Raw genomic sequence first — 10,769 nt, 5'->3', positions numbered from 1 at the left:
TTCACAATATGTCATAATATTATGTGAATTATTCTTTGTTCTAGACAATATTTATTCGATCTCACTGCAATAGTATATAATATAGAAAATAAAAATACTTAAAGCGGTATAGTTGGTAAGTGTTTCTTTTCGTTAATCCTACTAAGCAAAAATAATTAAGTAAAACCCTCTTTTCTTTTGACGCACTCGCTCGGAAAAAAACGAAGTATTATGTAGTATAACACGTGAAATCTCTCCGCATTAGAGTTAATAATTCTTTTTAGGGCCCATAGCTTATACTCGCGAGTAATGGTGTACAGCGATATAATATTGTGTTATAATTTTTTTTTACGATACACTTATAAGTTATGACTGTATAACAGTATAGTCCGTGTATAAATCGTTTTGTCCTGAGATACACGAGTATACATTATAATGTTATATTCCTAGTCATCGACGAAACAATAGTATGATTCGGAGAACGGATTAACCGCGTGTGTATAATATATACTCGACGAGTCTGGGCACCCTTTTTAAGTACTGCAACAGTGACGTCAGACGTGCTATAGAATTTTTTTGCGAACGTTAGATTAGTACTTACTTAATACTCAATAGTGTAATATTTAGATTTTTAAATAAAGTCAAAGGACATTTTGTTCGTAAATTTATTTCTGATTATGCAGTATAAAAGTATTGAGTACTCATTATGATGTGTATGCACATTGAAACACGGCATGTAGGCACCTAATTTTTTTTTAGCCGTATATTAACTGTATATTTCTATAGAACATAAAAATTACATCATGTCACGTATTTTTAACCCAGTACTATATAGTGTGTACAATGGTTGTGATCGGTAGATAATTCTTTAAATTATTTTTGTGTAAATAATTGACATAGTTGATGTTTTTTCTTCCAAAATATTATCCTTGATTAAATGTTAGAATTATAGGCTAAACGTTTTTTCCAAAAAGTACCACATTATAATATGTATTATGATACAAGTTGAAGAGTAATTATTTGTATTGAATTTCTTGTTTATTGCATTTTGTTTTATTTTTTACTGTAAGGGATACAATAAATTGAGGCTTTTTATTGTCATTTTCTTATGAAATAAATTAATTACATGTCAATTTTATTGTTTAGAAAATAGTTAAATTATTTTAGCTATGTTTCTTTAATATCTAATCTATTGTAGAGTAACTACTAATAGATAAGTAATTTGGACCATTAATTTACCTACCAAAGCAATTTCTTGGATTTTGTAATTTGTAAACTCAGGCCATATTATGCGATACATGATAAAATAAGGCCACCAAAAAGACACCCTGTTCCCCCCGAACGGGGACCCTGGAATAAACCATAATATGTTTAAATTATGATGTTTCTGATTTTGTTTGTAAGTAATTGTATTAATTATATTGTATATAAGTATGTTATGCATATAGGTACCTATTAATATATTATACAACTTTGAACTTGTAAACAATAAAATATCGTAGTGCAGGTTTATTTAAATCCAAGTGACGTGTTATATTAAAAAATACAGTCGTCTGTTAGATCCAAAAACGGCGCAACCGGTAAATCAAAGACCCGCTAGACAGACACACATAAGCTTACACGGAAATATTTTCTTCGGCTCATCGATCTATACTGTAGTGTGCACGCCACTTTACCGATTAATATACATAATAATATAACATAATGTGTCAGGTAACTATTAGCTATGAGGAACATAAACGCGATTTGAATTTGAACTCATTTCCCGGACAATCGTATTTTGATTGGAAATTTTTAAGGTCTCTTTATTTCTGTATTATATACGTGTGTACAGACGTCAAGTTTTTTTTCATAGGAATTCGCGTCGCGAGCATACGACACGACAGAATCGTCGAAACGTTTTTACACGCCGGTACTCGGAGAAATACATAATATACGTGCAATACAAGACTACGATGGACACGCGGATTAGATATGTATGTGCTTATATTTTTTATCATTATCATTATTATTTTATACGTTTTGATTGACGTGCGTGCTTTGTGTGCGCAGATCGCCCGAAGAACACCGACTCTCGGCTGCTGCAGTCGTCGGCGGCGGCGGCGATGACAAATGCTCGCCGCTGCACCACTTACACTTTACACACACACATACACAAACAGGTGTGTATAATATACATTATAATACGAAAGCCGCTCTCACACACACGCACAAAATATGATTGATGTTCCGACCATGACCGTATGAATATTTTAGGAATGCGACACTACGACGCGGGACCCGGTTATATATATTATTAGGTATATATTATTATACACATTATTATGTATACACATATATAAATGTGAATACGCGTGTACAGAGTGAACGTAAAATAATTTACATCTGCACTCGGCTACATACTTACCCGTATAATGTGTGTGTATTTGTATACAGGGTGCTGATTTACCAAAAACGTTCGCCCCTTTTCTTCTTCAATAACACCGTAGCACCTAATTATTTAAAATCTGAGTTTTTGATTTTTTAAATATACTTTAAGATCACGTTTTTCTTAAATTTTTTTGTACTAGGTACGCCGTTAAGAACGTACCGTGGAGATACAATAGATTCTGTTTTTCTAACGAAACCCCCTTTTTTACTGCACTTAAGTCATTTAGCAAATATATTTTTATTTTCAAAAACAAAATTTCAACGAATAGTTTTTGAATTATTTAACTTTGTGTACTACTAAGGATAACAGGCCCATATAGTAATGGGCTAGAAAGATTAAGGGGCTATGGTGACTTTGAAATGTTAGTAATAATTAGTATTGATCTACTCACATTCATAGTTTATGAAAATGGTCCAAATACTAGATAATATGATCTATTTTAATAACTGAAATACTATTCTATTGTTAGTTTTTTGAACTAGGCAGGTACTTATACATTTTTTTAAAAATATTTTTAGCTAGATAATTTGCAGTAAAAAATATGGTTCTCGTTTGAAAATAGAAATTTGTATTACCACAGAACTCTTTTTAAGAAGATACAGTACAAAATATCTCGAGAATTGGTAAATATATAGCTTTAAGTAGGTATATTTAAGCATTCCAAAAATCAGAAATTGAATAAATTCTTTATTAAATGAATAATAGGGGTTAGTATGCTTGGTGAATCACCCTGTATATACATATTATGTGGTGATGCAGCTGTTTGTTGTTGTTATTATTATTATTTTTATTTTACTATTCGTCACTATACACGACCGGCATATATATATCGTAAGTATATAGGTATGTATACGCGACGAACAGATTAATACCAATACTATTCGGCTAACAGATACAGATATAATATTTTATATTGTTGAACATATATTTTATTTAATAATATTTTTATAGATAGGTGCTAGGTACCTCTGCACTAGAGCTTAATAATATATGTTCGAGTGGTATGTATACCTATACTATATTGTATATGTATTATATATACATACATACATATATTTTTAACATTGCGTCGTCCGGTCATCGTCGTATACATATTATGTACACAAGAAATAGACGAGATCTCAATCCAAAATCGAATTTACATATTATATTCAAATGAAGCACGCGTATATTTTACGATATCATCTATGTAAAGGTGCGAGGGCAAACGATCGTTTTTTTTTTATTACTTTTTTTCTCAGTATTTTTTCACATTAACCATCATGTACGAAATAATATCCACAGTGTGTTTCCGATTGCGAATGAATCCGATCGACAGTTATTATATTATAATATGTACGTTGACCATTACGAAAAGTTTTCTTTTTATGACTTTTAACTAGCTGATATTATATGCGTGTATACGTGGTTTGCATAAAGGTGGTAGGTACCGTTACGAAAACGATGCCAATTTGCGTTCATTGATTCAATATATTATTTTTTATATCGCCTAGAAATATTGTAAATAGGTATATATGTATTATATTATCAATAGAAATACTTCTAGTGTTGACTTTTAAAAGTTTTTTTTTAGTAGAATGCACCATTTAATATTTATATTTATTTATTATTTGTATAATAATCAAACTATGTGAATGTATTAAAATATATATTTCTCTAGTAATATTATAACTAGTCATTTAAAAAAAATCATATATTTTATTATTATTATAGTAGTATGTAATACCTTAATTGTAAATTGTATCTACTATATAGGTGTGTTTAATTTTTAAAATTATAGGCTGAAAATCATATTTTATTTACTTTGATTGGTACCGATGTATCTATACAATTTTATTGTGACATGAAAACATAATTTTGTTTTAAGGTACACAAAATATTGTAATAGCTAGTAGCCACTAGCTGTAGGTACGTGTATGAATATCGTTTGTATTTTGTGTGTATATTCTTAGGTGCTCTTAATGGATGTTTTCCTCACCATGTCAAATACAATGTAATTATCATACCATATATTTGTATTATTATTTTAAGTTATTAAAAAAATATAAGCATATCTCGATCATGTTAAAATTGTTTTTAGGGTTACGCGCCCTATGTTTCTTAATAACTATAGTTATTCAATAATAAAAAAAATGGTGAAGTACATTTTTAGTTGATCGTGACTAAAAAAAGTTTTGCCACCTCTGCTATAGATCATAAAGTATTTCTGTTTTTTTTCTGGATTATCATTTATTTAAACTTTGTATATTACAGATTGGTATAATGTAAATATATATATGTATAATTTATAGCCTATTTTATACATGATTTTATTAAAAACAATATCATCTTACTAATATTAGGTATTATAAATAATATCTATACATGAAATTTAATTTTTTTAACCACAAAAAATGACATTGAGTTTTGTGTTAATTATCAAAAGATTATTATACTATACTCGTATGAACATAGTTTATATTGAAAATATTAGTTGTATCATTTTGTGTATAAATATCATCTAAAATACATTTAACTGTTAATAATAGGTACTATTATTTTTTAGATTTTTATAAACTATATTATTAATTATTTATGAATATATTCAATGGATATTACTAGGCTGGATATTTAATACATGCATTTTAAATATGTTGGCTCATTTATATGGGTACGTTTAAAGAGTGACTGGTTAAAATTGCTTTTTTTTTTTACAAATTTTTTATTTTAAAATTATACTCGTATATACCTACCTATGCATATAATTACGGAATTCTGTGAAACAAATTAACGGAATCTTCGTTTGAAAATTAAAATCATCAAAGTTAAACTATTATTATGTTGACAGATTCTTTAAACTGTAAAAATTTCCGTGACTGCGCAGTACCCTATGTACATAAAACGTGTTTATGAATAACGATACTTATTAGTCAGTGCTGATGAGTATTAACACGAGCATAATTGCCGTACATACCTCGTTAAATTTTAAAACGCCTCTATTTAATATAAAATTGACTTTACGTTAAGAAATACTGAAAAAGTGCAACTTGTTTTATTCGTCACTTGTTTATTTGCTTCGTTTAATCACGATTTTTTAAAAACTTTTCTCTGTTTAATATTTGAAATAGGTACCGTACAAAACGAATACTATTATCTCACCACGGTTGACAAAAACTGAAAAACACGAATGACGCCGAACAAAATTCAATTAGATACTTGCGCAGGTCATTATCGGGTTGTACATTGCAGGTAAGGAAGATATCTTTAAAAAACTATCATATAATATTGGCACGTGCAGCAATGTAATTGTGATTGGCGAGTATACTTACTTTAAAGCATATTTCAATAATATTTACGGTCGGAAGTCATCTTGAACTACGCCCACGCTGTAGATGATTCGCCCGACTAATATTATTCCACTAGCGCGTTCCGCACATCTATACATAACGAAAAGAGATCGCGACGGCCGTTACACCCCACTCACCATCGCACCAACTATATTTATTATGTATATATAATATATACATAACCCCACACCTTCACGGGGGGAACAATCGGAATATTTAAATCGAGCGTAACTTTTTCTCTTTACGCGTTCATTAACGGCCAGACTCGTATATTTTATTTACGCAAATAACGCAATATAATATTGCGCAAAAGAAAAAGAGAGAGAGACTGCGCAAGCGAATCTCTATCCACGCTGGCATTTTCGGTGGAAGGGTTGGTGTGTCGATTTGCATATTGTATACATAACAAGTTTCTCGCCTCGGAGCGGTTTTTCCTGACGACAACGATTCGCCCGTTTGTGCGGACTTTACGCGCCGCCGCCACTTTTTCCGCTCACAAATAATTTCCCGTGTGATGAAGGACAAAGTTTTTCCGGTCCCCGTGGATATACAATATATATATATATACATGTATATTAAGTATATATTATATATATTATGTATAAGCCCTTTGACAAATCTTTACCACTCGGTAGTCGTTTCACTGTCTGTACCACAGTCTCTGACTAGTATAATAGTATACGCGCGCTCACACACACACACACACACACACACACACACACACACACACACACACACACACACACACACACAAGTGTGTGTGTGTGTATATATTTGTCGTATATATCGAATTTTGAATATTTGCTTTCGGCGATTTCGTTCGTTAACTCTTTATACGACTGTTTATTTCATCGTGTTGTACGTGGAGCTTATATATAGGGTATAGGTAGACTGGTACTGGTAAACAAACATTTCCACTGGAATAAAATTTAAAAATCAATATAGCATAATATGCATTGCATATACTCTCACTTTATAGGTGTAATATATATAATAGACATATTCTACATTCTTACTATAATAAGTGTTTACTAGTATTTTACCTATACTAGAATAAGGTGTAAAATACACTAAAAACGTTTCATTTTTATTTTGATATTATTTAAATACATTTTACAAATTATTTTTGAAGTTTGTACAAAATTTATGAAGCGTTGTATATGTTGGGTTTAATTTAGAATTGTCTTTAATGAAATATTAACATACTTGATCTCGTGGAATAATACTTGTGATATTGATTTTTGAATTCAATATAAGGTTTGAAATCTTCACATTTCGTCGTAAATCTATTTCTCTGGTCATTTTTAAATTTTTTTTTTTTACCTTTTTAAAATCAAATTTAATCAGCTAGTTAAATGTGCATTTTTTTCAAAATGGATGTTAAATCTGTTTTAATTATAATTATATTCAATAATTTTTATTTTACAGACATGTGTGATTGACTAGGACTAGGACCAGGTTAGATGATTCTTTTCAGACGTTTGTAAAAAACAATTTGAAGAAAGTACCTACTTAAGAAACTTAATTTTGATAAAATTATTCAGGTAACTAAAAAAATAAACTGTAGATATAGGGAGAGTTGTAATAATTAATGGATATGGTATGTATAGCAAATATATATTTTTACCTTACCCTAACGACCCAACCCGAATTTGTTTTCAATTGACAATTAAGACTCCACTATAATTACTATACAACACATGTTCACATAGATCGCCATCGTGACTGGCATTCGAAGAAAAAAAATAGGGTTCGTATTTTTTTTCATCGTGGCCAAATGGTTAGCTGTAGCTAACGTTTGACGAAAGCTTTAACTGTGAACCGACCTTAACTAACGAATATAGAACCACAGAGGGAAGTGTAATCGCTGATAACGATGACGAGCGTCTATATGTAGGGTGTTGCATACATATTTCGAAACTATTATTTAGTATAATATGTTAATATATATTATTATAATATATTATAGACTACCGCTTTCGCGATCCAAAACGAACGACTGCCACCCGCCGAGTCGTCGCCGCTGGCTGAAGACGACGAAGGACGTTGCGATATTCCCTCGGGACTTATAATACATATACATACCCACACAGCAAAATACGTTGGCGAGGGGATAAGAAGTGGACGGATAAGGGAGTGGTAGACGACTGTGGCAGGACATTCGCGGGAGGAGAGGGAAAAAGGTACGCGTGACCGGGACCGAGGGTCGTCCCTTGATTGTCGCTCTTGTTCAAACCACTGCCGTCGCCTTTCATTCAATCACTCCAAACATCGTCCATAATCCCCCGACTGCAGTGGCTTCCTAGGTATTATTATATATATATAATCGTATATTATATATCTCTTCCGTATTTTTTATTTCACGGTAACTTTTTACACAGGCGATCCTCCTCCCTCATTGTACAGTGAGATTTTCGTTTACGTGTTTTAAATCTATATATATACCTATATAATATAATTATGGTATAAAATATTATACGATCCATAGTATCGCGGTATGCAGGAATTTCTATACTTAGAGGGTTGCATTATATAGAATTAAAAAAAAAAAAAAATACCTTGAAGTGAAGTGCTAAAATTTGTCGAGACCGTATATTTTCTTATCAAGCATACGGATTGTATAGCTTTTTTTTTACATAATTTATTTTATCTTATAGTATTGTTTTACATAGTTTATCGCTTCTGTAAATATTAATCAATAATACTATAATATAATTGTAGTAGTCGTGTTGCAGTTATAATTTAGAGGCACTGATGCAATAATATTAGTAAGTACATTAGTAGTACATACTTACAACGTCGACATATAGGTGTAAATAGACTGTGGCTATTAGTCGGTCAGTACTATAGATGAAAATTGGCTAAGATCAAATTAGTGGGCTAAAAGTAAAAATATTAATCAAATATTTTTGTTATAATTTTCTATTTATGAAAATGTTTTTAAAATATTTCAACTATTTTTGAGTTATTTATAGGAACAAAATTCAATTTTTTTTAGTTTTTTTTTTTTCAATAAATATCGATTAAACATCATTCGTAGGGTAGAAATTTTCGAAAATTTTTTTTATAAGCGTTAGAAACTAGAATTTTGACAAAAATCATAAAAATCGAGAAAATCACAAATTATTTTGTAATTGAAAGTTAATTAAATTTTTTATTCATAAAAACATGTTCACTTAAGATTTGAAAATTCCACAGAAGTTTCTTTATAATATTTTATTGTATATATAAAAAAAATTATATCGGAAATCTGAAATAATTTTTTATGAGTATTTTAAGTACAAAATTTTACAATATTTGATATTTATCTATAAAATAAATTAAAATAAATATTTCTCTCAGAAAATTTTTGATATTTTGATGTATCTATTAAAAAATAATAATATTAGATACTAATTTTCACCAAATAAATATAATGATTTTCATTTTAATTTTTTAAATCTCTTAAGCTATTTATAAGCACTGTAAATTTTTTTAGTTTTTTTTTCATTAAAGTTGATATAAAAATGTTTGATGGATCAAAATTCTTGAAAATTTAATATAAGATCTCATAAAAGTTGATATTATAGTATATGAGTATTAACCATATGAAATAATACTAATAGTATAAAAATACTTAGACATATTTTTTTTTCATAAACATTTGAATAAGGATTTTTAAGAAAACTTAACAAAATTATAAAAATTGCAACCAATTTTGTAGTAGATATTTATTAAAACTTTTCTTTTTCTATCTAAGTTTTGAAAATTCAACTTAAGATTCTTTAAAAGCGGTTTATACTGAAATTATAAAATAAAATAAAGCAATTATTTTTTATAGTAATTTATGTTAAAATTTAAACAAAATTACTTATTAAATGATAAATAAAGAAGTTAATTATGATTTAAAAACATTATTTGTCGAAACAACCTAAAACATTTGAATATATTATTATGAATTTTACTATATGCTATGACATTTTTGATTTGTTTTATGATAATATCTATTAAAATTATAAAACTATTTTACGGTTGATACAATATGGTATGAATAATAAATATAAATATGTATTAGTTATTAATTTATATAACAAATGCTCTATTTTTAGAAAAAATTATATCAACCTACCCTTATACTAAATGTAAAATAAATGACTTAAATAGCTATCTTAAAAACCCTATCATGAAATATACTTAGGCTGATAGATAATCTCTGCTCAGAATTGTTTTTCATTTTGTTTCATATTGTTTTTCATATTGAATTTAAATTTAACACCCATTGTAGTGATATATTCGACATTTAATGTACCTATAGTAGAGCGATATCCACACAAAAATCAATAGGTAGGTAAATTTTTCATATTTCAAGGATTAATATAACTATTAATTACTATAATATGGTTAATAAAATTGTATACAAAAAATGGAAAACATTATTATTGTCTTGACCGAGATGGGTTGTGATAATAATATTACTAGTTCGTAACTTATATTTTCGTCATCGGCCAGTCATTAAACTAAAGGAAACGCAGTCGTCGCCGAACTCTATTTCCTTGCTCAAATCAATTCTTAATCAATTTCCGCGATGGCGTTGTGTACTCGTATTATGCAGTGTGATTTCGACGAAGCAATTCTATTGTATAAAGGTACGTGTATATTTACGAGCTTCATCTCTCTCGAATTGACGTAATGCGTCATCCGTTCCTTGGAGTTGAGTATCCGCACATAAATCACCTTTATGTACCATGTAATTCATCGTTGTATGCTAGTTGTGTTCCTTAGACACAAACAAAAGTATTATCTAAGCCGCAACCCGACCTGTTCATGATAACGGAAACCATTGAATTCTGGTCTGATAACCTTTTCACTGTAGGTGAGTTTGTGGCCACGAGTAACTGTTGATGAAATAGTTGTAACGTTCAAATAAGCCACACCAAAACGCCTGTATTATCAAAAATTTTTATCGCTAGTATAGTTATTATATTCAAAATTATGTTTCTTGATATTTTAGATTAGTTTATTTCATTTTATTCGGCATATATACAGTCAGTCTG

General features: G+C 29.3%; 1 long non-coding RNA gene across 1 annotated transcript; it reads left to right on the top strand.

Annotated features, from left to right (window-relative positions):
• The first annotated feature begins 1,160 nt into the window (after positions 1-1,160).
• On the top strand, positions 1,161-4,700 carry LOC126549970 (uncharacterized). Its single transcript, XR_007603946.1, has 2 exons — positions 1,161-1,955; positions 2,032-4,700. It is a non-coding gene; the product is annotated as an uncharacterized LOC126549970 (long non-coding RNA).
• The last annotated feature ends 6,069 nt before the right edge of the window (positions 4,701-10,769 follow it).

The sequence above is a fragment of the Aphis gossypii genome, chromosome 2 (genome assembly GCF_020184175.1).
Source record: "Aphis gossypii isolate Hap1 chromosome 2, ASM2018417v2, whole genome shotgun sequence".
Taxonomy (NCBI): Eukaryota; Metazoa; Arthropoda; class Insecta; order Hemiptera; family Aphididae; genus Aphis; species Aphis gossypii.
Note: the sequence above shows the minus strand (reverse complement) of the source record. Positions and strands in the feature narration are given on the sequence as shown.